The following is a 23338-nucleotide window of genomic DNA, read 5'->3' on the forward strand; positions in this document are numbered from 1 at the left end:
CCTGTCCCTGTCAAGTTTGAAGCTCTCTAGTCATCTGAAGGGCCAGGCAGGACTGGCACATTGCTACCAATGCATGACTCTGTGGCTGATAAGATGGTTTACTATGGCCCTTCAGACTGGGCGTTGCAAACTGCTGTGGTAAAACCATTTACCTGGCTCCTCACTTGAGGAATAACTATGTTTGCTGTGAGTTACCCCAGAGCGCTAGTGACACTTTCTTGCATGGTCTGTTCTTGTCTCTAATTCTCTGTGGATAATAATTTAGCAGTTTGCCTGCTTGTATCATGAGGCAAAAAAAAAAAAAAAAAAAAAAAAAAAAAAAAAAAAAAGTACATATATCACATGCATATTAAGGATTCTCTTTCAGAAATTTCAATTTGAGAATTTTTTCTTTTCCTTTTTTACATGTGTATTAACTGAAACACAGCACAGCCTTATTTACACAGACAAGATAGGATGAATGTTTATTTATAAGACTAATTCCTGCCTTCCCTTCCTGCAGAGGGAAGAGATACAGAAATCTAATCTGGCCTTTGATATCCACAGGATAGCTGTGAACTGATCATAGCTTTGGTGTTCCTCATTGGTAAACTTTTTGCATCTTTAGCTTGAGCAGAAGCATTTTCCTATCTGCTCATTGCAACCAGCTACCTAAACTACAGTCTTCCCTATCATTTGGGTTTTGTTTTTTTTTTCTAGCAGATGATGCTCATACCTGTAGATTTTCCCAGAATTCAGCCATTTCCCCAAGCAGGTACAGCATTATAATGCCCTCTCTGCTTTACTGAGCTTTGGTTTAACCTTCTGATCACCTTCCAACCATCAGAGGGCTTCACAGTCCTGGGAGCAGGAAACACCACTAACCTTCCAGCTGTCCAGGTCCATGGGAGCCAGGCACTGAACCTTCACTTGGTGACCACCTTGCCATACAGTCTTTGATTCATTCTACAGCACTAGCAACAACAAATCATTGCAAAGAAAAGATAGCATCCTTAAATCACTTAGCAAAATTTTCACAGTCAATTCTTTGTTTAAATAGTGATGTAGAGTTGTTCTAAATTAAATAACAATAAAGGGCAGAAACAGTGCAAGACCTCATCCTCAGAAGTTGCAGTATTGAACTGAGTTGTAGAAACAAGATTAAAATCCTGGTGTTACTAATATCACCTGCTTATTAATCATAACGGCCCCACCTTGGATAACCAATAGTTCTTTCCCTCACTTGGAAGGTGGGAAACTCAGGCCAATGTCCCTGTGCCAAGTGCTGTGCCACCTGGTGTCCAGCAAGGCCATGAGATGGGCTGGTTTGGAAAGGGCTCTCTGCTTCAGACAAAAAATCCCACCGGGGCTGGAGCTGGGTGTGGGCTCTCAGGAAGGATGTTTTGGAAAAGAAAAAGATGCATTTCATTGACAAATTCCTACTGTTTTTCTCCAAGTTCTGACTATGTAGCATGTAGCCACAGGCTCAAATCTATGAGAGAGCAGAGGGACAGTAGACAGGGAGGACTGGTACGTGCAGAAGACACACAAAGTTTGTGTCCCACTGTAAACAGTTACTGATTTCAAGACTACATGAGAAGAGTAATACAGACTAATATTTTCTTGTGTGTCTTATTTCAGGTAACTCTGGTAAAACATTAGGTCACAAGAGACAAAGAGAAAATCTCATTTTACGAATGAAAGTGATTGACCTCCCACAAAAGTCTTGAAATGTTATGAGACTTTCCTTTTTGCAGTTGGTTTTTCTTGCCTCATACACAACCAATATAACAGTGGGCTGTTCAGCTTTACTTCATTTGCTAGTTATAGCACACACAGACACACACAAAGTCAGGCCTAGCCTAAAAACTCCAGGAAAGAGTTAATAATGACACACTATTTCATCTATATGGAAAAAACGAAATAGGCAGAGATTCTTGAAATGCCCCTCATCTTGAAATGCCTAGAAGCCCACCTGTCCCAGGAACATTTTGCATACACAGTAAGCATATTAAGTTTATTTCTAACGTAAATTTTGTGCTTCCATTTTGTTCGATATCTTTCTCTGTTTTACATGCTGTGTTTCTTGATGTCTGCAGTGCTGCCTGAGCAACAATTGTAAAGGTCCTAAAGCATCCTCCAGCACTGCGGGTGAAATGCAGATTCTTAAGATGTCTGCTGAGACAGCCTGTGCAAAGGATTTATTTTTGCAAGTGTTTGTGTGCATATGTGTGCACAATCCCTGTGTGTGGCCTGTGTGAATACTGAGTGCCATTTACCCTGCAGGATCTCTAAACCACGCTCTCTGCCTGTGTAGGAAACATCCCCCTGCTGTAACTAAGCAGAATTAAAATAGTTATTTGTTCATTCTTTCTTTTACATACACCCACTCTGGCCCTCAGAGAACCTCCTCAGCAGTTTTGCTGTATGTTCTTAGCAGCAGCCGAAAGTCTTCTGTTACCGGACAGGCATAGTGAGCTGAGAAGAGAGGAACAAGGCTCCAGAAACATACTGTTGCTCTCCGTCTCATACAGCAGCCACTTCAAACTCCTTCTCCACTACACCAACACTCACTGAAGCTGTCCTTCCATGCCTGTTACTGCCTCATGCACTCTATTGCTACTCCATTTATTACATCTCCCTCACTCGTGCTGCTTTTTTCCAGCACTTTTCACTGTTTTAAGTCTCTTATTGCTTAGAGGCTGCATGGCTGAACTCTTACAGAGTTACATAGGAGCTCTGCTACATTGGCCATGAAAACACAGTATTTCTCTGTCCTATTAAGCTTTTCTTTCTAAATAAATAAGAAAGACAGGAAATAAAACCATCACAAACTCATAGCTCACAGAACCACCCTCTTGACATGATTGCTATAAAACTTTGGAAGTGATTTGTGTAATTTCTTTCTCATGTATGCTTGCTGCTAGCAATCTACAGGGTTCATTAAACTATCAGTGCAGCAGTTTTATGCTTTACAGTAAAGTCTTGGGTCAATAATCTCATAGTCCTACAGATGTTTTCAGAATTTAGAATAATTTAAAAAATTTTAATCAAAATGTTGCTGCCATATAAAGTTCACTGGCAAAAATAATCCTTCCACTTCACTGCTCATGCACGGTAAATTAGATTTTTCCATCTTGGAACTTGAGATTACTGTTATCTACTTTATTGTGAGAAGTCAAAAAAACAGATTTCTGTTCCACAGTACAATACATAGTATTTGAACACTTTCTTTTAATTTCATTATCACAAAATATTGTGGTTTATCCCCATTTTTCTGCTAGGGAAACTGTGGTAGAGGGAAGATAGACAACTTTCACAACGATTTGAGAATCTTACTTTCAAATGGCTTTCCATTAGCCTCTATTGCTTCCAGTTTGGGAAGGCAGATTGCTCAGATTCTTTTAATGTATTTGTGTTACCCACCTCAAAGCCACTTTGAAATGATTAAGTACATGCCCAGGAACCACAAGTTCTTCCTTCTTCCAAAGCGGGGTGCTCATCATATTTTACTACTACATCAAACTGCACACACCACTTATTTTTCTGAATGAGGGAAAAAGAGCTAGAAAGTGTGAGAGATCCATAGTCCTCTATGAAATTGGTACCAGTACTTCCACATCCCGATACAGTGCAGACTGCAATACTCCACAATACCTGCTAGTGAAGTTGCATCAATGCTTTTGGTGGAATACTAGGTCCTTTCACTATTTACCTCAATGGATCCCAAACTTTCCCTTTTCTCTTAACTTTTTGTAACACAGGATGTGCTTACCCATCTACATTTAAAGTGATCAATGTCTGTGTACCTTCAGACTGATGACACTTGGGATCTTTATTTCAGACATTTCTACCTACAAAGATCAAGAAGATGTCACCACAGAGAATCAAGAACGCATGCCTGTGAGCAGAGAGGCCAGTGCATGAAGCAGCAGCCTGGGACTGAATGTTTTTTATCTTGCCTTTGGCAAGTTACATATCCCTTACTGTTTGGGAAATTGTGAAAGAAAAGCATCCCTGTAATTATTTTCCAGTCATTTATATAAACAATTTAAAAATGAAAATAAAAATAACACAGTGGAGTCATCCTCTGAAACTTGACTGCACTTAGTTTCAATGAGAAATCCTTTTATGTTTGAAAGTACACTAAAGAAGTAACTCAGCGTTTTTTTTAAAGTCAGAGGTAAATAAATCTCTCATCTATTCAGAATACCATCTGTGTGTTTCAGTGGAAAAATGTAATCCTGTGGAAAGGAAATACAAGTACAGAGTAATCTCTCAGAGTAAGGTGTAGCCTCTTCTGGTTACTGCACCATCAAAACTTGCTTACTTTTGATTTCAAAATTTTATTATAGGCTCATATACAAGTTTAACTACTGTGTTTCAAAATAACCCTTTTTATATTCAATGTGGGTAATTTTGACATTAAGCTATTGATTCATAATGTTTTCAGAACTCTAAAATGCCAATTTTAGAGTATTTCCACCCCATTTATTAAAATTCTTAAAAATATTTTTGTTACATTTACAGTGGGTGTCCTGCAATATAGTTCTGCTTGCTGACTGACAAAGGTAAAGAGAGACATTAAAAATGGCATAGTTTATGATCATAGAAGACAACACAACAAGGAGCCACGGACAAAATTTTGGAAGATAGTATTATATGCACTACAGTTTAGTGGTTTACACACATACGGCTTGCCTGCAGTTGTATTTCATGATAAAGTACAATCCATCTGAAGAATAAGATGTTTTCTTTTGTCCATCCATGTAGAAAATATTGGACAAAAGTGGTGCTGGTGGTTCAGCAGGTAGCACTCACTTGTATTTATACTGCAGGTTTGTAATCTGTTATACTCCACCATTACAACTCACAAGGAGTAGCAGCAGTTGTAGAAGATGCAGCATAATAAAGGGTCATTTTTGCTGTTTAACCTAAGTGATATGCTGTGCCTGCCAGCGTACCCTGGGCAACCAATTTCTCTCTACAGTACAGCCTCCTTTTTTATTGTCACCAGTCTGGAACTGAAGTGGCAGGGAAGTCCTTGCTCCTCCATTTGCAACCACTGAGTAAGTACTGAGCTACTGCCTCAATGTTATACTGCTCAGCTTTTTGTTTTCAAGACAAAAACAAATAATAAAATGCTTTAGTTGAGGATTCTTACTGTTTTGTGCAAGAGGTGGGGCATTAGCCCCATTTTACTGCTTGCAGTGAGTAATTATAGTCTCTAATTTCCTCTGTGCTTTCAAATTATTACTGCATTCTTACCACTCTGGCCAAAAGGTTGTGCAGCATTTCATGCACTATCAAACAGCAGTTTCACTCCATCCTACAAACACCTGTATTTCATTGTTGGCGAGTGAACTGACCCATTCATTTCCCCTTACTTGTGGAATGCATTTTATGAATTTTTTTAACAGCATGAAGTGTATACAAGGGTCACACCTTGTAGGCAAGAGCTGTCAACTGAAGCATAGCTGTCTTTCAGCTTTTTCACTTCTCTCATCCTGTCACGCTCCTTTAATATATCCGTGTTACTTCAGCTGAGAGGAAAGTGGCACTTTCTGAGGCAACACCACAGCATCGGCAGCAGGCACACCAGCAGCTCTGAATTCCTTAGCTAGGAATAAGGCAGAGGGGTTGGAACTCTATGGTCTTTAAGGTCCCTTCCAACCCAAACCATTCTATGATTCTGTAAGTGGGAGACCTCTGGCTGGTTTTGGGCTTATTTTTATGAAAATGAATTGAAATAAAATTCTCAAAACCTTTTGCTTCTTCTCCCCCCGCCCCTGATGCAAAAAAACACACAGGTGGACAAAAGCAAAGGATGGTTATATGAACTAAGAAACTATTCTTGATCTACTTTGTTTTCAGTATGGATATAAGGAATAATTTCTTGTAGTAGTCCTATAATAGTAGTCCTGATTGATTGCTTATCCAACAGTAGTTATACAGCACAAGCAAGGGAGAAGAAATTGGTATGGATTCTTCATGGAAAAATACATTTAATTTACAAAAACAGGGGCATAACTGTGATCCACTACTGTTTTCTGACTAGCAGCATTCTGTTGCATGGAGCTGTAACTGCACTGGCTGTCACTTCAAAGAGTTGCAAGCAAGTTACTTGGTTTTCTGACTTTTCTGTGCTTGTGATGAGAGTCTCAGTGCCAGTGAGTGTGATGTTACCTGCATTTTACTGCTTTTGCAGCCTGAGCTAGCAAGCTCAACATCTTTCTCCTGCAAAAGCTCCCTGCACAGTGTTGAGCTGCACTGTACTGGTCCGACTCCAAAGTAGCTCAGGAATTCACACTGAATGATGCTCTTGTTCACACTGCAGGAAGCCTAGGATAGGGTTTTGTTTGTTTTTTTTTAAATGGGACCGAGGAACTTTAAGTCAATTTTTGAAAGGGGTTTGTATGCCATGTTCAGCAATGCCATAGTTAGGCACTCAGTGAAATGACTGAGTTCCCACTAAGGGAACGAGACTCAGAAGTTCAGGAAAGCACATAGCAAAATTAAGTACAAGCTAGAGCCCTGTTCTTCTTCCTCTGCTGTCACCTTCCCTACCTATGACTATTTTTACTGCACTTATGTAGTACAGGCAAACTTCTATGGTTAGGAATGTGTACACCATCCAGCAAATGGAGTTAACTTTCTTCACAGCTGCCATGTTTTGGATTTGTGGCTAAAACTGTTCATAACACACCAGTGTTTTGGTTATTGCTGAGCAGTGCCTGCACAGCATCAAAGCTTTCTCTTTCTCCTTCTCCTTCTCCCTCTTTGCCTTCCCACCATGTAGGCAAAGGGTGGGCAACAAGTTGGGAGGGGAAGGAACCTGGCCACCTGACCCAAACTGACCAAACCTTGCTTAGCTGAAGGCTGGGATCAACGCATGACCGCGTGCAATTATTTAAATAAACAATTTAACTCTTCAAGCTAGCAGAGATTTAGTATAGGAGGTTCTGATTTTGGTGAACCAGGAATCAGTCACTGATGAAAGCACAGCTGTGCCCACTTCATAGAATAATTTAATGTATCAGATGACAGATACCAGCAATATACTTCAGAGAACGCAGAATAACCAAAACTCATGCTAATTAGTCTTGAAGCAGCGCATTATACACGTATCTTGCGTTTTTCTCCATACTTTTCAGAAAGTGGTTATTATTCCAATGGGTCTTTACTTTACTCCAGGTATTATTAGCAGATCCTATTTGTGACTTGGAGCTCCTCTCTTGGATGCTATCAGCTCATCTAATACTCCAGACTTCTCTAGCTTTTTCTCTATTTTCAACTGACAAGCGCAGAAGTGCTCTCAAGTGCTTTTTTCTTCTCCATATACACTTTCCCACAGGCGTGGGAATAGACATAGCTCATCTGATGTGTGTTCTTCAAAGCAGGCACTTTGTCTAGGAAAAGCAGATCTAGGAAAAAGATCTCCAGTTTTTATAGATAATTAAAGCACTCACTAACACATCAAAGTAATTCTTAGTAAGTGTTTGGAATTTTATTCCATGTTTTGAATGTTTTACAAACTTTACCCTGGGTTAACAGATATTACACATTACATAGAAAACAAAAACGGTGACAGGTTTTAATACCAGAAAACTGGCATTTAGTGAAATACTTCAAAGAGATGCTGTAACTTCAAGAATATCAAGCCATTTTTAATAGAAAGACTAAGACAAGTAACTATTTGGTAGTGTGCTAATGTAGAAGAAGTCAACTAGTACTTCTAGCTCAATTAGTAATGAATGGTGCAAAGGCTAAAAAAAAAAAGCTTAAAAGTGTGTTGCCTTTGGTACTCCAGCTGGGATTCTGAAGAAGTATAGGATCTAGAATTAAACAAACATGGAAAGAGAACTCGATATGTCTGATTGCTTATCAAAATGTCAAGGTTTTGACTTCCCAGCGTAAAAAGGCATTGACTATACCGAGGGTACCATCTTCAGAAAGAAAAGCTTGCATTCATTTGCACCCCTCTCTGCCTTCCCTGAGAACAGACAGACATTCATGGTTCCGGAATATGCCCTCCTTCCTTCATAAATCTCGTGCCCATAAAACAGTTTATTAAAGCTCACAAGAAGTTCTCTTGAAATATGATTGTAACAGCCTTAGCAGGAAAAATGATGAAGTAATTGTCTCATTTAGTAAGATTCAACTTTTACTGCAGCTAATTTCTAAGGAGTCAGGAGCAAATTCAGCAAAAGGTTCTATTTCTTGCTGCAATTTCTGCATAAATGACATAGGAAATTGGCTTATTTTATTTAAATGTATGTCAGATGTTGCTAAAAGACAAGAAAACTCAGACATGGGAAACAACTCCTTAGTACAGCGGGGTACTCAGAAGGCTTGTCATAACTGCTGGCTAAACGCATACACAGTGAATTTTCCAGTCAGGGAAAAGAAAGAAGTTCCAACTTCCAGCTCTTCAAAAGCCCTTTCTGCAGGCACATCTTACACTTCTAGGTGATTTGTGTCATTTCTGCATAGGGAAGGTCAATGTCCCCATACTAATGACCTAGCTTAATACCCCTGAGCAGTTAGGACAATAGGGTCAGTAAAAAAATAATCAACATTTAACAATAGGTCTATATACATGTAACACTTCTGACAATTTATGACAAGCAAAAAAAAATATTACTGTGAAGAACTCTATAAAAATGTTTTAATACTCGATTAATTCTTGAAATTACTAATGTATCCCTCTGAAACACATTTCGTTAGGAAAAAGTCAGAAATACTTCTATGCCAGAATTGCTGATTTTTGTTAGCAAAGAGCATTATTTTCTTTTACAGATTGCAAATTTAGCTCTATGCGCACTCTTCAGCTTGGGCAATTGATGGAAGCAGGATCTAGAGGGGGGCCAAATATGGGCATAGGTGAGCTATGTTCATCAAACAGGTAGGAATTCTAATTGAAAACAATCATTCTGGTTCAGTTTGTAGGGGCAGGCATTGGGAGAGGGGCCATACTAAGCACCCTGTTCACCTCACTTACACACCAAAACCTGAATGTTAAAACCTAGAGAGCCTGAGCCAAACTTATATCTGTCACAACTTTAGCACCTTAGAATTATTCTATAGGCCTCTTCTGTTCTTACTTGCACTTAAACAAAACCATCTCTGTTCATTTTAGCAGTTACTTCTATTTACTTCTTTTTTTTTTTTTTTTTTTTTTTAAATTAGGATCAATAGCCATGTCTTGAAGTTTCACCCAGATGATTTTGGGCCTGACACTGGCAGGCATTTACACACATCCTTAATTATCACCAACAGTATTCTCCCCATGATTAGCCCTGTTATCTGTGAGACCACTTTTGCAGTTCAATCTATACGTAAGCACTTGCAGAATCAAGGACTGAAAACTAGCAAGCAGAGCCAGTTGTTTGTATTTGAAGTGTCTAGCTTAGCTAGCATTGATTTATACTTAAAGAGATTTTAGGCCATGCCATGTTAACTCAGTATTTATCTTTTAACAAGAAATCCATTATTTCTTAAGTACAAAAGAAGGTAGATACAATTCATCCAGATTCAGTAAGATATTTGGTGTGATGGTATATCAGAAATTAAATGGTGTATGATTAACATAAGAATTGTAAGAGGTGGAAAACGCTAACTAAACAGGAGAATGCAGTGAGTTATGCTAATAGGGGAAACACTTGGCTAAAATAAAACCACTTAGTGCAATGAAATTATTTCTGGAAATCCATTCCAAGAATAATTTCAATATTTTAAAAAATTTATTACAAGATCACTAATAAGTGGAAAGGTAAAAGAATTTGCTGTTGCCCCAGATAGGGAGTGCCAACCATCCAGAGGAGAACCAGAATATCATATAAGAATGAGGCAAGTTTGAGGACAGGAGCCATGGGAAAAACTCAACAGTACCAAAATGTAAGTCATGCATATAGCATCTGGTAATAAGAAATTGTCCTCTCCCAAAAGGTCACATTGTGGAAGAACAGAAGGAAGGTCTACTATCTGTTATGCAGTAAGACATTGAAAAGAACTGATCTTTTAGAAGTGTTCCTGTGTTTGTGAATACAAGCCAGGTACAGTACTCACTGCAGTTCTTCTCCACCATGCTTCCCATTAGCCAATGCCAAAAAACTGGAATAAGGAAAGGGAAGAGGGGAGAGAGGACAAGACAGAATCAGCATTTTGAAATAAGCATTTCATGAGTAGTTTTATGTTAGCATGACCTCAGGAATAAATTGAGAATAGCATGTCTGAGCCCAGCAGTCTCCTGTGTGGGATATGCACTCACATCGATGACATTCCACCCAGTTTCAGCTGTGACTGTATCTTGGCTGTAGCCAAAGGAGCCTCAATAGCCTTTCATACACACACAGAAGAAGCAGGCAGTTATACTCCGTGGCTGGCATGCTCACTTTGTCTCTGCTGCTAAACAAAAGGTCTCTGTATGAGGTCACTGTATAATGAGCTGCAGTTCAGTTGTAAATACATTTTCAATGTTTCCGTCCCAGTGCAGAACAAAGAGGAACGTCCCAATTCAGGTCAACACTTCACAACATCATGACTTGAGGAGAAAAATAATTTTTGTCATCAGTTGTCTTGGCATTGCTGTTTCATGGGAAGCAGGCTTCCTGACACATTTGACACTGGCTGTGATGTCAAATGCCTGTCATTGCCTTCTTTAATCTTAATTGGTGATCTCTGCTTTGAGCTTTGTTGCATTTCTGCACACTCAATGTTATGGGAATAAATCCTGGATTTTTTGTCCTTCAAAATTACACTCCTTTGGTTTTCAAAGATTTGCTTTCCCAGGGTGCTTCTATGTAAAATCTGAGGTGCAAAACACCAATGAAAGATGTGCTGGGCTAGAAACAGGAAGGTTGGTTTGCTTTTCCATAAGAAGGGAAATTTTCAAATTGGTCTACATAGTCCCATCCCTCTCCAGAATGCCAGGTCAACTTCCAGGTCTGTGGGCTCATAACATAGTGTATTTTCACCAATACCTTCTGTACAGACTTTATATTTTGATTTTGAAACTGGCTCAAAATATTTCTGTATTTCTTCTAGTTTCTGGGTTGAAGTTTAGGATTTGAACTACTGCATGCTACCTCTTAGGGGAGTTAATGCAATACACTCAGAGAGCACAATCAAACATAAGGGTACAGAATATCTCAGGATGCCAAAATTAGATTTGCTTTCAGAAACATCATCAAAAAATGGAAAGGCAATTTTTTGTGAATGGAAAATTATAGAAGACTTCCTACTAATCATCTAATGAAAGCTGTGAACTAGTATAAACAAAGTTTTATTTTCAGCTGACACAGTCCCCCACAGCATTCTCCTGAAGAAGCTGGCGAATCATGCCATAGATAAGCGTACTCTTCACTGGGTAAAAAACTGGCTGGATAGCCATGCCCAGAGAGTTGTAATTAATGGGGTGAAAACTTGTTGGCAGCCGGTCACCAGTGGTGTCGCTCAGGGCTCAGTTTTGGGGCCAGTCTTGTTTAATATCTTTACTGATGATCTGGATGAGGGGATTGAGTGCACCCTCAGTAAGTTTGCAAATGACACCAAACTAGGTGGGAGTGTTGATCTGCTTGAGGGTCGAAAGGCTCTACAGAGGCATCTGGACAGGCTGGATCAATGGGCCAAGGCCAGTGGGATGAGGTTCAATAAGGCCAAGTGCCGGGTCCTGCACTTTGGTCACAACAACCCCAGGCAATGCTACAGGCTCGGGGAAGAGTGGCTGGAAAGCTGCCCAGCAGAAAAGGACCTGGGGGTGTTGGTGGACAGCCGGCTGAACATGAGCCAGCAGTGTGCCCAGGTGGCCAAGAAGGCCAATGGCATCCTGGCCTGTATCAGGAATAGCGTGGCCAGCAGGAGTAGAGAAGTGACTGTGCCTCTGTACTCAGCACTGGTGAGGCCTCACCTCGAGCACTGTGTTCAGTTCTGGGCTACAGGAAGGACATTGAGCTGCTGGAGTGTGTCCAGAGGAGAGCCACCAAGCTGGTGAGGGGTCTAGAGAACAAGTCATATGAGGAGAGGCTGAGGGAACTGGGCATGTTTAGTTTGGAGAAGAGGAGGCTGAGGGGGGACCTCACTGCCCTCTACAACTCCCTGAAAGGAGGTTGTAGAGAGGTGGGTGTTGGCCTCTTCTCCCAAGTGAATAATGACAGGACCAGAGGAAATGGTCTAAAGTTGCGGCAGGGGAGGTTTAGATTAGATATTAGAAAGAATTACTTTACTGAGAGGGTGGTCAGGCACTGGAACAGCCTGCCCAGGGAGGTAGTGGAGTCACCATTCCTGGAGGTATTTAAGAAACGTGTAGACATGGCACTTCAGGGCATGCTCTAGTGCCCGAGATTGTAAGGGGTTTTTTTTTGTATGTGTATGGTTGGACTCAGTGATCTCAGAGGTCCTTTCCAATCATGACAGTTCTGTGATTCTGTGATTCTGGTTTACATCCATCACATTGCAACTTACAGGCAAAGTGAAATTAAAAGTTGATGTAAAATTATTCAGCCTTATTTCAATATTTCTTCAGCACAATGGAATTTAAAGAAACTTGTTGTATTAAAAAATCCTAACTCAAAATCTTTGTCATTCTCTTCTCCTTGAATAGCCCTAGCTCTCTGGCACATCTCGGTTCTGCCTTTGCTCTCCTGTATTCTTGTCTCTGTATGTACATTACTCCTCAAGTTTACAGGTAGATGAACAGACACAAGTGATTAGGGATTGCAGTAAGTATCTGAAGCAGTAGTATCTTCTCCTGAAAGTGCTTACTGAATGTTTTATATGATGCTGGTCTGAGCTTGAAGTAGAAGTGAAAAATATTTTCAGGTGCCACATTTCCAGTATTGGATAAGTCTTTGCAACTACATTGCTAAAATAAGGCACTTGGAAAATATACCCTATTGGGTTCCTAAGTATGGAAACATAGAGACAGATTTTCTTGGCAAATTCTAACACTAACATAACAGCACATTAACAAGGTACTTTATAGCAACATATGGCCAGGTTACTGTGCAAAATATTTAGATTCAGAAACACCAGTACCTTTCAGTATAACCCTCATGCTTCCTCTGTTCTGAGTGTTTTACATGCTTTCATTTCTTCTCTTCCTGGACTTCCAGAACATGCCTGCATCTTCCCATGTCTTTCATGATCCAACCCCATTTTCCACCTCTGGTGGGAAATTCCTAGTGCCTGATGACTACAGTTTCTTTGGAATGTTAGAGTTAGATTTTTCTTCCTTTAAACATAGACCTGCACTTGTAGTGCACTGTTTAGACCCAGGTATGATGGTAGAGTTTCAAACCTCTCACGAGGGCCTACCTCAAAAATGTGCTACCAAATGAGGGAGAACATGAAATATTCCCTGAGTAAACAACCCACTAACCCCTAGCACTGCTCACTCCTCACAAACCAATCAAGTCTAGGTGTTTCCCATTTCTGCTTCTTCTGAACTCACGGTTTCTGGACCACTAGACCTTCTTCTAATTATGCAATAGCTTACCAACTTGCATCATGTCAAAAAAAAAAAAGTTGCATGAAAAAACTTGCAATCTGGCTCTTCTTTATCTGTGCTTGTATTAGAAAAAGGAGGTGGGGAGCTGTGAGGAATGGGTGTCTTTTCTTCCCTTCTCTGCTCTGGCTTCTGGCTTCTGAGGCTTCTGACTTCTGTTTTCAATAGAGATTTTTGTTTGACTATTGTTAAAAACAAAAAGATTGGGGGGGGGAGGGGGGGGCAGGAGCTTTTAAAAGAGCGTGGGTGTGGCTTTTGCTTCTTCTGTCTAGCTGGTGACACAGCCTACACGACTGTACTTTGAACTTGCTTTTCCTGGGGCGAAGTGGGGAGCCTGGATGTCTCCTGCAGTATAAAAGATTCTCTCTCCATAATCATAGCAACAAAGACAAGGTCAAATTTAAGTATTTCAGAGATTTGTCAGGATGATTCAGCATGATATACTGCAGAATTTAACAAGGGCGTTAGATGAATAGCTGATTTCTCTGATCCCACACTACTGCAAAGAAAACTCCAGTAAGCATCTCTTTTCCATTTATGAATCTACACCCCTTTATACCCCTGCCAAAGAAAGCATAACAGCTTTAACGTTTAAGCATAACTGAAAAAAAGTTAAAGGAGAACTTCAGCTTATCCAGTCAAAAGGGTCTATTTACAAGGTGTTCATGAACTAATTTGGTGAATTAAAAAAATCTTTATGGAACAAGATGCAGAATTCAACCTCTCTTCAGGACACAGTAATACCACAGTCGTAGAAGTCTTACACCTTTTCTATGTGTTTTGAATATTGTTTGTTTCATAATAGAGGACTTCAGATCTTAAAATGGGGCTGAAATAGAGAAAACAGAATTGCTGGGGCAAAAAAAGCCCTGAACTTCTGTATTTCTGTATTTCTTTATGCATAATGCTGGAGTGCAAATAGATCAGTGTCTGTCTGATAGCCTGTTTTTGACGGACTGTTACAGACAGCTCTGCTTATTATTCAACTTTATTTGAAGATTGTTTTCAAGAGATTTCGTATTATATAAATGCAACTAAACTAGCAAGAAATATAGATGGGCAAAACTAAGCATTTGAAGCAAAGTCAAAAAATTACAGTAGTGCCAAAGCAAATAAATGAATACAATACTAAAAGCTTTGGTTTTGTTCTGCTAAATCATAACCTCATTTTGAAAGTTGGTATGTGCTTTAGTTTTTTTGTTTTCTTGTAATGACAAAGAAAAGCATTCATTGGAGATTTAATTCACTTTAACATGCTGTTCGGAGATTTTTTTGGAAGCTGATAGTAAGAAAATAGCCTCAACTTTTTATCATAATGTTTTTTTTTTATTCTACAAATTTTTATTGCATTTTATTTATTAGGTTTCTATTTGGAAGAAAGAGAAAGGGATGATACATGAACTTATATGGCTTCTAACACAGATGTCATTATTATAATATTTTTTTCTTTGAAAAATACATTGAGCCAAATCCTACTTTTAGTTGTAAGATGTAGTACAAAAACCACTAGTGAAGTCAGTGGACATCCTCTGATTTTACAGGTATAACAGGCTATATATATAAACCCATGTGTGTTTATGTTTTGTAACAAGTAGTATATAATTGAAGTATTAACATACATAAACCCTATAAACAGCTTTTTCTAGATATAATCAGTACATCTTAATTTATGACTAATAAAGAATTACAAACAAAAATGTCTCACTCTTCAACAGAACTACTTGTTTTTCCTCTGACTTTAATCCTAATTATATCTTGAGTCCTTCCTTTACACTTCTTGTGTTGAGTGGATTATGATTCTGCCAAGGCAAAACTCATGGGTCGAGACAAAGGCAGTTTAACAGAACAGCAAAGGGAACAGAAAAGATACAACAGTAACACCGATAGGGGAAACAACTATGATACCACCGGTCACCAGACGAGGAAGCCCCAGCCCGATCCCAAGTGGGGAACTCCCACCCCCTCCACCAGCATGGCTTCACATGGTATGGAATACCTGTGTCCCGGCCAGATCCTGGGGAAAATTAACCCTACCCCCACTGGAACCAGGACAACTCCTTAAAAAAAAGACTTTTCATATATTTATAGAACCATCCAGACTGTCCTTCATTCCTACAAGGTACTGTTTTCCTCCCCATGAAAATCTTGCTCCTAAATGCCATCATATATCAAATACTACTCAAATTTTTGGATTACCAATCAATTGCTGTCTGATATTGTGTAAAATTAGTAGCAAGGCATTAATTTCTTAACTGAGGCCTCAACATGTAAAACTGCTTGCTATATTATGCTATACTTCCATTTAGAATCATAAAAACACAGAATGGTTTGGGTTGGAGGGACCTTCAAAGATCACCTAGTCCACCTCCCCTGCCATAGGCAGGGACATCTTTCACCAGAGCAGGTTGCTCAAAGTCCTGTCCAACCTGGCCTTGAACACATCCAGGAATGGGGCATCCACAGCTTCTCTGGGCAAACTGTTCCAGTGTCTCACCACCCTCACAGTGAAGAATACCTTCCTTATATCTAATCTAAATCTACCCTCTTCCGGTTTAAAACCATTGCGCCTTGTCCTGTCACTACAGTCCCTGGAAAAAAGTCTCTCTCCATCTTTCTTATATGAAAGATATTTTTTCCTTAAGACAGGACTCCTGTTGCTATAAAAACCAAACTCATTAATCACACATCTCAGTATAAATTCAGGGAACACATGATCTGTATCCCATGTTCCAAAAATCAGCTTGGAATACCTTTGGGAATAAAAGGATGAAGAATAAATGCATCATCAAGTTATGGGGTTAGCAAAAGGAAAAATTTCAGAAACTAACATTACAGAATTTCTAAGCTCCACACAGTAAACTCAATGTGAATAGTTATGTCTACAGCAGTATAACTGTAGGTTTCTAAGCAGTTTCCATGTAATTGAAAAGACTTTATATTTTTGAGCTAGCTATGTATTTTAAATGAATGTCATAATTTAGTCCTGGTAAGATGACAACAGTAATCCAAACAGGAGGTATTAGGACCAGGAGTTCCTATCAGAGAAATATAATCATGATCCACCAAAAAGATTAAGGAGATCTTGATCACTGAGGCCATGCCAGGGAGATTTGAGCCACAGATGTTTCAATTTAGTTAATGAAAGTAGTATGACATATATCCTCCCACATAATGGGATTAGATATTAATTTAAGAACACTAAATATCCTAAATTATCAGAAGATGTTCACTTTATAAACAGAAAATCTGTGTGCAGGACAGAGCTGCAGCAGGGTGAGAAGTTATGCCATCATGGAAAACTTAGTATTAGTGAGACTTTTTTCAGGGTGCTAGAGAGACACTTGAAATTGCCAACTACATTGCACCAGAAATCTATCACGATTAGTGTTGAAGGCTGATCAACAGCTCAGGGCAATGGTGATGAGAGCTTGGAAATTTTTTTCTGAAAATAATTTTTTTGGATATCACAAAATCTTCATTTGAGTGAAAAGTACAAACTCCCAGACCTGAAACAAGAAAGACCTGCAACACTGGTTTTAAATTACATTGGTAAGAGGGAAGAAACTAGTACATAATAATTGTTTGGAATTGCTCAAGTTAATTTAGCAGATACATGAACATGAACAGGAAGGCTGAGGACATAAAGGTATTCTGAAACAAAGATGAAGAGTGATAGATCACCAAAGTATCAAGAGAATAAGGCAAGAATGGAGTAGAATATTTATTAGTAAAGGGATTTCTAATGCTTACTGCTAGCCTGGTGGGATAACTCTGAATAAAAAAAGAAATACGTTTGTCACAGAAAAGTGATAAAGGAAAGAGCTCATAGCACTGGCAGCACGAAGTTTGGCAGACACTGGAGACAAATGCAAGGTAACATACAAACAGGGGCTCATCTCTCCATGCTATTTTTATACAAGACTGGGGGTGGCAGATGATGCAAGCTAGAGTTGTTGGAGGGTCTTTTGTCAACTAAAAATCAGATGTTGTCAGGGCCTTGGTCTTGTCTTCAGATAACCAATCTCTTCTTCTGTCCCTCATTGCTTCCACAAGGCATCATAGTCCAAAAATTGCAACCATACAATAACACTTTTAAGAATAGGAAATATATCTAATGGCTCATCTAGATGAAATAATTCTACAATACTTCTATAGCTGCATTTTAATAGTTGTATTTCATAATATGAGCAACCCTGCAGCATTTGGGTTACATTTCAGGTAGTTGTGTATGTAAAAGTATTAAAAAGCACGTGTGAAAGAAGTTTGGGGAATGGTAGGACATACAGGGTCAAATTTGGCTACTCCTGTACATGCACTATCAACCATACAATTTTTTCTGCAGTAAATTATTTAGGGTGAATACCCAACTGTAGCAGACTATTTCCATTAGCAACATGCAGCCCAAATATAGAGTAAAATCTGAACGTGTCTCATATTTTCCTGTTGTTGCCATGCAGTTTTTCTGTGTGCTTTATTTCACAGATTTTATTTTTAGTTGCTATAAAAATGGAAAAAATTTTCACATTTCAGAAACAGTAAGCATACAATAAGTAGACTACTTATTAAGTTCAAACAGAGTAATTTTCTTAGGTGTTATATACTACTGCTTGTAGAAATCAGGTTTATTATTATGGATATTTCAGCTTTCTTCATGCATTGTTAGATGACCTTCTGAAGTTAAAATTAGACCATAGGCCTCTAATATTTCAGTTTCGCAGGTGTAATGGGAAAAAAATAGTTCTGCAGTCTTTATTATGGAAACATACGTTGCTGTTCTTGGTGTATTCTTTTGCTTAATACTGAAAAGAACTCTCTATTTCATTCTGAATTTACTTAAGAAATTCAAGATAGATCAAAACATCTTTTTAGCAAATTCTCATGGTAGTCCCATGAAATGTAGTGAAACTCCTGTTAAATGTTACATACAAGGATAACTTCAATTTTGTTTTAAAACAGTTCTCATCTTTGAATAATAATTAAAATTTCATACCTGGAGAAATACAATACAAAACAAAATGTGATTTCAAACAGGAAGGACAGTTTTCCTGTTAACTGCAATTTAAGGGCAAGTGAATAAAAATGGAAAGCAAAGGCTCTGAAAATAGTTGTTGGGCTAGCTCATCATAGGTAGATGAATTATTGAGAAAAAAAATCAGACAAGGGAGCTTCACCTCTTCTGTGAAATTATACTTTGCATCCATAGCCTGATCTCCAACTACCGTCATCCTCATATTCTACCCCTTTCCTGTAGAGTCCGTGTACTGTAAATTGTTACAGGTCTTAAACTTACTTGTCATATTTGGCATTAGTTTAATTAGTTTTGGCAAATGCTTTCTGGTGACTCATGGGAGAATTCTTTTGGTCTTTTTACTAACAGATGTACCATTTCCTTTGCTAAAAGAAATGACAACAATGTCACATGCCTATAAAATTGTAGGAATTTGCTACTCATAGTCCAATAAAAACAACTTGCTTTAAAAAAAAAAAGAAATGGAGTTGATAAGATGGAAAAAACACATTGGTCATAAAAGATTTGATCCTTTGTCACTTACCTAAACTTCATGTGCTGAACCAGAATTCCGTATTATACAAAACATTAACTAAGTGGCAATAATTACTTTGTGTGACAAAGAACCCCACTGCATTGCACAAAGCTGCCTCTTCACATTATCTGCATGGAATAAAATGGACACATATAAAGCATTATAACTTTATTTACTGGCTGTGGTACAATTTGCTAGACGTTCCTCTGTTTATCCTATTATGTTTCTCCTTGTTAGAGTGTTCTGATATGAAAAGCAGTCTCTGTGGAGTCATACTAGAAGACCAGAATACACTCCACAACAATTTCTAAATCACAATTTATCTACTTACATGCCCTTACTGTCCTCCTCTGCTTACTTTATGCAGTAGATGCTCCCAAAAGATACAATAAGAAGTTAAAGTCTAGTGATTAGGATACGGCAGTTTCTTTTAATGATCCCCAATGTCCCCTCTTTATTTGGACCAGAGGGGGATGGCACCTCTTCTGGGACAGGTGAGAAAAGGGAAGCAACACCCTCCTGCATGCCATCTTCTTGTTCCAGAGAGGGCCCTGGGGGAGGCCATGAGATCCTTGCTAAGACTCTCCTCAGGCCTTCAGGGAAAGAGACTTAAACTACCAGTGACTGCAGACAGAAGTTTTCTGCCACACACCACTCACAACTATTGGTTCAAGTAAAGCCCCGCAAACATGGATATATATTCTCCATTCATTTCAATTTGCTTTTGTAAACATTCTGAAATTTTCACCTCTTTTATCAAAGAGCAAGAAAATCCTGTGAATCATCAGGAGGAGAGATTTCCATGTGAACATCTGTTTGGCCACCCTGAAATATTTTTGAGATGCCTGTGCTATAAAGCACAGACAAAACCACATGGCTTGTGCCCAGCTGTATTACAGAAATAGCATTTTAAGGTGTGGTATGGACATCCGGATGCAGGTAGAAGGAAAAACCCTCCTGCTAGTATAACCTGTGTTTTTTAGACCTAGTTGAAACATTTTTTAGATAGTTCAAGGGGAAAAAAAATGTTAATGAAATACTTCTTGAACCATTTCTCAAACAGCTTCAATGACTTCATTCCCCAGTGCAATTAATCTGTCACCTTTATCAGAACTGAATTCACCAAAACAAAACAAAAATGAAGGGATTGTATTCACCACTTAATTACAATTAAAAATTCAGATTTAGACAAGCTGCCACAGGGAGATGTAATTTGCACATCCTAACATCACCCAACCCTCCTATGCCAGAGGGGGTAATTCATCACTGTGGAGGGGTATTTGCTATTTCGTGAGAGTTCTGCTGGCAGTAGGCTCCAAGTCAACACCTTTGTTAAACATCCTAGCCATGCCCTCTTCTGGATAATGCTAGTCGCTCCTTCAGCAGCTGAGAGTACCTAGGGCTCTATACTGATATTATTTATATTGAACCAGCAGTCTGCAGTTGGAACTTCCCCCTACATCATAAGGTGGGGAGAAGAAAATTCTTCAGCATTATAAACAAGACTTTGTGCCACAAATATAAGATCATGTGCACTTATTCTTTTAATCCTAAATGTCTGCATACACGAGGACAAGAAAAAGAAGTTCTTAATGAAAAGGTGGACATAAAGGTGAGACCGCAATTAAACCTGGAGTTGGAATGGTCTCAAACATTCTTTCTGCAAAAATTCTCGCATTTCTTGAATAATTTGCTTTTATGTTTCCATGGTGCTTACTACAGATTCCTTTTTTCCACTTCAGTTTTGTACCATGCAAAAATTAGGTGATTAAAAAAATCTATCTGTTATAGATAGGGCCCCATCCTGTAATATTTATTCAGGCCTTACGAAGTTTCATATTTCTCACCTAAAGCTTGAATATTTTCATAAAGACTTCAGTATTTGATGAAATAATTATAGCCCCATCAGACTCCATAATGTGAAAAATCTTTACAAAATAGAATCACAGAAATTAGTTATTCAGTGTTAGGGATTGTTAAATATGTCTAAATATGTCTGAAGTTTTCTTTTGTATGGAATTAAGGCTAGCCTTGACTTCCTCTTTTTGGAGACTATGGTCAATGTTTAACACAAAAGGAGTTATTTTGTTAATAAAGAAAGCCTATTGTGACCTTTACATTGTCTGTGATACAAAAAGCTCCCACACAGCAGAAAGCAATGTCAGATTTAATTTAAATCCTTGAAATTTGAACTGTCATCAATGATAAGTTCTTCATCAACAGCAAGGGAAAATGTGTCAAGTAGAGGAAAAGTGTGAAACCCTTTCATGTTGAGTATTGATTTCCAGGTTAAAATTTTGGTTGTATAAATTGAAGATGACTATTTTAATAGAGCAATAATATCTCATGTAAAAAGACTTCAGAACACTTTAGGACACCAAAAAAAACTTCATCTGGTAATGATTTGATTTCACAGTGCTAATGTTGATCAGTATAATTGCCTCCCTTTGGCAACAGATAAACTGAATGAAGTTACAATGCTCTTTTCTAAGAGATAGTCCTCGATCATTTTTTTGGTGGGAATTTAATTTAGGATTAAGAATGCTTTGTTGATATGAAAAAGAGGGTCTCAGTGCCTCATGTGAGTGTTAATGTATATTTAGATCAGTATCTAGTGGAATGACTTGAATCTTGGACAATAATTTAGTCTCCTTTCATGTTATACCTATTACCTTCTCGGGAATTTGTAGGGAGTTGAGAACCTTATTATTTACAAAATTCCTGGCAGTACTACATAGTTTGTATTTTCTCCAATGGACTTACATTTATATTTATTTCACTAGCATCTTATCAACACTGAACAGAGAAACAAAATAGAAAGTGTTTTATCCTTTCCCTGTTAAAAATCTAGACCATACCTCTTACAAATAAAGGTTCACCTTTTAGAATCACATACTTCATGAATGCAGGGTCATTATGAGTGAACCTTACTGCATTCCTTTCTTCTGTCTTTCAGATCCACTCAGTAAACAAAGTAAATATGCATAACAGAAAAAGGACATGTAACTTTAACTCCAGTTAAGGAAAGCATATAATTTGTATCTTCATTACTGTTTAAATAACACACTAGGTTTTATATAAAGTACAGAATGAGCTCTGCTTCATACCAATTTTTAGTATTTTTATAGCACAGATCTTTTCCATTTTTCCTTAGGAAATGTTTATGTTTCCAACAATATTGAAACTTGTTCAGGATGGCCAACTAATTTTTGTGTAAACAGTAAAAATAATCATAAGACATCATGCTGGAGGTCTGAATTACCACCCAGTGCGTATCTTATTTTTAGATGTCATTACTCATGCATTTACATTTTTTTATATATACTTTTGGATTTACTTTCAAATTCAACTCTGCCACTCGACTTGCCTGCCATTTTTGTATGTCAACTGAACCAAACTGCAGTTCTCTCTCTGACAGAGAAACATCTTAAAATTTTTCAAAATAGAGCCTTGCTTCAAATGTTTTTTTCTCCTGAAACCTCAGTTCTCATACTGTTGAGAGGTAAGGGATTTTTAGGCACTATACCCTGCCTGGAGCATTGGGCAGTTTTTAGCAATTAGGGTCAATTGTCCACTCCTCCACCCCAGGAAAACTACACCACTAATAAAACCTGTCCAATGCCTTTTGGATTTTATGTGACAATATAGTTTGAGAATGACAGAAGAAAGACAATGGTGATAAATTCAATCCAGTAACATTATTTGCCAATGTAGGTGAAAACAGAATTCACACCAGTTTCCTACTAAAAGTAGTAGGAGATCTGACATGAGGATGGGGACCATTGACAATCTCTTACAGTATTAAGCATGAGGAATAATACTGAGAGACTAGGCTTAACAGTGAGTAAACACTTTCAAAAATGAAACTTGAAGGCACAGAACAAGTCACAATTCTTGATCAATATAAAGCATAAATATTTCTACTGTATATTCAGTTAACAACGGAGAATTTTACTTCTGCAGAATTTTGAAAAGCAAACTTTTTATTTCCTAGTGTATGGTTTGTAATAGGTAGGGAAGATGTTAGTTGAATAGTCACAGATGACTATTTTTCCCATTTTGTTGGATATAGTAATAATATATAGTTTTTAAAGAATAATCAATTTGGGAAAGTTCACTTAAGCATATAGATGTTTGCACAGCATATACAACACAGAAATGTTTCATGGCATATTTTCATATCCAAGGATTCAGATGTTTTCTGTGTTTATCTGTTCCATGTAGTGAAAAGAAAGAAGAAATCATCAACGATCCTTTTCATTAAATGTCACTCACATGCAGCTGAGACGGGTATGCACAGCACTCTAAAATG

This window comes from Numenius arquata, chromosome Z (genome assembly GCF_964106895.1).
Source record: "Numenius arquata chromosome Z, bNumArq3.hap1.1, whole genome shotgun sequence".
NCBI classification, from domain to species: Eukaryota; Metazoa; Chordata; class Aves; order Charadriiformes; family Scolopacidae; genus Numenius; species Numenius arquata.